The sequence below is a fragment of the Mus musculus genome, chromosome 8 (assembly GCF_000001635.26).
Source record: "Mus musculus strain C57BL/6J chromosome 8, GRCm38.p6 C57BL/6J".
NCBI lineage: Eukaryota > Metazoa > Chordata > Mammalia > Rodentia > Muridae > Mus > Mus musculus.
The window spans coordinates 64,875,749-64,881,221 of NC_000074.6; the positions used below are offsets into that span (position 1 = coordinate 64,875,749).

A 5,473-nucleotide genomic window follows, 5' to 3' on the forward strand; every position below is an offset into this window, starting at 1 on the left:
AGACGGGTGCCTTTTTCAATGCAGGATGCCTCAGTACTAGTGGCAGTGAAGATTTCCAGAATGGGCCAGAGGCTTTGCGGAAGGTGAGAGCAACCCTCACTCTCCAGGAGGCTCTCTAACACACATTCCTACTTCTTTGAATTAGAGCAATTGGTTTCCTCTATTCATTCATTCATTCATTCATTCATTCACTTACTCACTCACTCATTCAGTGTTTCATCACTATACTTGATGGATGGTGTGGTCTTTCTTCTTTATCATCATCATCATTGTCATTGTCATTGAGCCTCTCACGTATTTCCCAGGAGAAGAAATGACAAATTAACACTGTTTTATCTGTCAGAATGTTAATCTGTCACTCTTCCCTCAGGGCGTAAAAATTCTCTAGTGCTCATGGACAGAAGAAAGCATCTTTCTTTGAACTATGAATTTTTCATCAGGTGCAAAGCAGCTTCTCACTGTTAACGTCATCTTTTAATGGCTTCCTTGAGCCTAGTAAGAGTTGCAAACATTTTCAACTTTTTACATTGAGTTACATTTAGCTACTTTATATCAAGTGAACTGTTTGGCCCTCTGATAATTAGTAACATAAAGCTATTCAGTGTTGGATTGGATGTAAACCTAACTAGTTGACTTTCATTCAAAAGAGAAAAAAAGAAAAGCTAAGGCCACCAAGACTCCACCCCCTGGAAGAAGCCCACAAGGACAATAATGATGATGGCAACTGACTGATTTGAGTCATAGCACAGAGTTAATGGAATGCTCTGGGTGGGAACTTTAAATGATCTACAGTCAGGATTCATGAGAAAAGGGAGAAGTAAACAGGTGGAGTTTATATATGGCAATTATTGAAAGAAAGGAAAAAGTCATGAAGCCGGAATACCTTCCTTATTTTGCTTTCCCTGCAGCAAGAATAAGCTATATAGATCACCCTGTCTAGACTACAGGGAATTGATCAGAAGCACCTGCTAGAGAGTGTGTTTCTCTAACAACTCAAATGGGCCACCTGGATCTAAAAAAAAAAAAAAAAAAATAGCAAATGAGGAAAAACAAAATAAAACTGTTTCTCTTTTAAGTCTGGACAAGGTTAAGAAATATGTCCATTTAAAAAAAGGTCCTAGGAATTATTTATTAAATACTAACATCAACAGCCAGTTGAGGTGTGTCTATAATCCCAGCACTTGGGTAGCTGAGACAGGATGGTTAGAGTCCCATTCTAGCCTGGGATACAGAAAGAGTTCCAGGCCAACATGTGTTACATAACAAGACCACATCTCAAGATAATCATAACAACAAAAGGTTTTTATTGGTATTTAGACAGAACTCTGTTAGATAGGCTGCAGACTATATAATTTAAAATGTAAACACATAGGTGACCAATACACAAAGAGAAAGTGCTGTATGAACAGGAGAATTTCCTACATGAGAGGGATTATTTTTAGTTAGGAAAAGTAGAGAAGGTAACAGAAGAAGTGGCTTTTGAGTGGCACCTTAATAAATGGAAGATGTCCATGGCAGAGGCGATGGAGGGAAGACAGGGACCCCTTTCTTGTACGCTGTGATCTATAGCTCTATCTCTTCCTCCACAAAATGTACATTTGAGGATCTATCTGGAAGACTCGCTGTGGGAAAACTCTGCTAATTAAGGTCGAAGTCTACCATTAACCAGATACCCTCCCAGTTCATCACAGAAGGGAGGACTCCCTTGTTGGCAGGGCTTCCACTTCCTTCTCTGACCTTGTCTGGGGAATTAACCCCCCCCCCCCCACACACACACCTCTAACTATAGACAGTTTTAGTTAGATTACAGGTTCAGCTTACTTTCTCCTGACAAGAACCCGTTCAGCTAGCACCTGAGATTCCCCTGCGTTCTCCAAATTATATAAACCTGAATCACCCTAAGTAAAGGTGATGGGCCTCCCTGCAGCGGTCCTGGTATGTCTCCTTCACCGTACATACTCACGGAGCTTCTGGACACCAGTTATCCCGGCTCCCTTTGCCATTGTGGACCAGTATACGATGACGACCCCCGAGGGCAAGGAGGATCACAGCTCACCCGCTCCCTTCCCTGACTCATCTCTGCTCTGTGTACAGTGCAGACTTCCGTTGAACTTTGGCTGATATTCACCTGGAGTCTGGCCAAGCTCGCCTCCACACATTTTATCCTTAGGTCAGTCTTTTCTTCGGTTTTTCGGTTTCCTTCCATAAGTCGTCTGTAAGCTAACGAAGGTCTCACAGCTTACAGAAGCACATTGATCAACCATTACCATAATTCTCCTGAGCAGAAGGAACCAGTCCGTGGAGCTCAGGATGCGGCTCAGTAGGAAGAATGCTTGTCTAGCGTGCGTGAAGTCCTAGGTTCAGTGATCTCTGGCTCCACGTGTGGTACACACTTGTTAACCAGCACCAGGTGGGAGGATCAGAAAGTCAGGGCCATCCTTGACTATCTAGACAGTGAGTCTGAATTTCGTGAGTCCTGAGCGGGGCGATGGGGAAGACACAACAAACCACTAGATGGCTGAGTGGCTTATGACCTTCTTCATAGTCCCATACTAAGGGACTCATCCAGCCTGGACCGGCTCCTAAACCCCTCCCTCACCTTAGTGGACTATGGCTAGTTTTCATCATTTTCCAACTTTTTTTTTTTTTTCTTACAAGGTCTTCACTATCTCCCAGCACATCGCTCATGAAGACAAAGAAGCCGGTAAATATTCATCAGCAAATCGACCCCCAAACCCATATTATTTTTCAGAATCCTGGTTAGTGTTGAAGCTAAAATGAAACCACAAGGAACTGCCATCTGGGCTTTTTGTCCCAGAAGGTTTTAAATACATGGCACAATTAACACTAGAGTAGTAAAATGATGAGGACTGTAGTGACCTGTCACTAAATAATCACGACACCTAAGGAGCTGGAAGATTCTACCATGGCGAGATTGCAACCACTGTGCTTTCTCTGAAGAGAGTGTTTGCTGCATAAATTGTTTGCGGAGGGAAAAAAACACACCAAGGAACTACTAGCTTTACTCTGGAAGCCTTTTGGAGGATGCCTGAGGTTCTCCAACAGCATTTATTTGCATATGAATGATAGGATAATTAAAATGATTTTTATCTATTTGTCAAAACCGGTCCAAATAATACTCTTCTTGGAAATTGTGAGAATTTGTGTCTTATTCCAGAAGTGCCTTAAAGTACAGACTTACAGATCTCCAAAGGAATGTTATAAGCCAGACTTTAATTTGCTTGAGTTCTTCAAGTAATTCAGCATAATTATTCAGAATTAGAGTTTTCAGAGTGCTGAGTGATTCTACCCACTGAGTGATGACTTTTAACAATGCGTTTTAGGAATGTGGCAAATGAGGAATTATCCCTCATAGTCTAACTCAGATAAGTCAGGTCACACAAACTTAGCTTCATACAGGACCCAACTCAACCAGATTGCTTAAAAAGAAGAGTTACACGAAATTCAGATATGATATTCTTCTCATATATTTTTCAGAATCCTCAGATATTCTTCTCAAAGTGGCTCTGCTTATATCTTAACATATGTCTTTCTGGGTCTGGGGAAATAACTCAGTGGGTAAAACACTCACCTTGTGGGCCTGAGTTTGGATCTTGAACACCCGTGTGAATACCAGGCAGGTGTGAGGCCCAGCTGGGATCCAAAGGCTCAGAGGGAAGCAGGAAGGCAGAGCAGCCACAAGTGAGCTTTAGCCTCAATCGACTCTACTGCAACAGAGAAGGTGGAGAGCAATTGAGGACGATAACTGATGTCAACCTCAGGCCTTCACGCGCACACAAATGCAAACACACACATACATACACATGCACACATACGCACACACATACACACATACACACACATACACACATACACACATATACACATGCATATACACACAAACATACACATACATACATGTACACACACACACATTCCTTGGTGGACTGTAGAACATTTCTGTTTTTCATAGTACAGTTCTCTAGCATAATTTTTATGTGGTAAATGTACAAGCAAGTAAGAGCATTATATGCTTGCTATTCAATTTGCCTTTAAGCAATAGGTGCTTTTAATTACAATTTTATACTTCCATCTTATAATAGCAATAGGCTTGTTTCTTTGCAATGTCAAATCTCTATGCTTTGTAGAGAACTTCTTATTGCCTTATCATTTATTATTATTATTGGTGGTGGTGGTGGTAGTTTTTTAGAGACAGCCTTGGCTGTCTTGGAACTCACGCTGTACACCAGGCTGTCCTTGAACTCAGAGATCTGCCTGCCTTTGTCTCCAGAGTTCTGGGATTAAAGGCGTGCACCACCATCACCTAACAACCTATCTTTATTTTAAAATATGTTTTTATTGCTCCTCCCCTCACCCCTTCCCTCCTCTCCCCTTGCCTCTCCCTTCCCTCCCCCTTCCTTTTCCCTTTCTTCTTCCCTCCCCTTCTCTGCCTCTCTGCCCCCTCTCTTTCTCTTTCTCTCTCTCCCCTCTGTTTTTGGTGGTGGTGGTCCAAGGGGATGGATCTTAGATATCGTAAGAAAATGCTCTATGACTAAAGTGCACCTGCAGCCTCTGTCACTTTGCTTTTAAACTAGTTTATTCAGAGACACAATCTCATTGACCCCAGGCTGACTTTGGGCTCAGTATGCATCCAAGAGTGGCCTTGAGCTTCGGATACTCCAGTATCTCCAGAGCTGGGATTACAGTGTGTGCACTCTATCCAGTTTATGCAGTGCTGGGGATGGAACCCAGGGCCCCCTGCATGCTACACAAGCACTCTACCAACTGAGCTACATTCTCAGTCTGAGGGTTCTTTACAAACTTAAAAATTAAGAAACCTTTCCTTGATTTTCTGTCTCCCCACACTCTCATTTGTGCAGCTTTCTTCCTTCCCACCCTCCTACTTTTCCTTCTTTTCACTACTTCCCCTTCCCCCTCTTCCTCCTCTCTCCCCCTCCCCTTCCTCCTCTCTCCCCCTCCTCCTCCTCTTCCTTCTCTCTCCAACTCCCCCTCCCCTTCCTCCTTCCTACCCCTCCCTCCCCTCCTCTTCCTCCTCTCTGTTTCCGCATTACCAGTTCCCCTCTCACTCTCCCAGTTACCGGTTTATATGCGCGAAAACGCCTAAACTTTTGAAACTGCCCCTTGGCAAGGCCGGTGTTTATCTGTATCCGCTCTGAAAGATAGTGCCAAATATTTCGGCACAGCTCGGCCTTTAATCAGGCTTCATCAAGCCGCAGATGAAGCAGTCCAGATTCACAGCTAGACAAGTCTGGGATGGGGGAGGAAGCTAGGACAGAACGTTCTGGGTACTGCATGATCCTTCTTGTCCCTCAGTCACCTCCTTAACCAAGAACACTTTCTTCCGCTCCCAGCTAAGCGACCAGATCTGTTTGACCCCTTTTCCTCTACAGTAATTCTTATTATAATAATGTTTCTTGGCCTCTCTGTGGGAACGGGGGTTGGTGGGTGGCTC

At 43.4% G+C, this 5,473-nt stretch overlaps 1 long non-coding RNA gene across 1 annotated transcript; it reads right to left on the bottom strand.

Moving 5' to 3' along the window:
• Positions 1-1,248: 1,248 nt before the first annotated feature.
• On the bottom strand, positions 1,249-5,253 carry Gm40501. Its single transcript, XR_870468.2, has 3 exons — positions 5,100-5,253; positions 3,593-3,728; positions 1,249-2,476 (listed from the first exon to the last, which is right to left on the bottom strand). It is a non-coding gene; the product is annotated as a predicted gene, 40501 (long non-coding RNA).
• Positions 5,254-5,473: the final 220 nt, after the last annotated feature.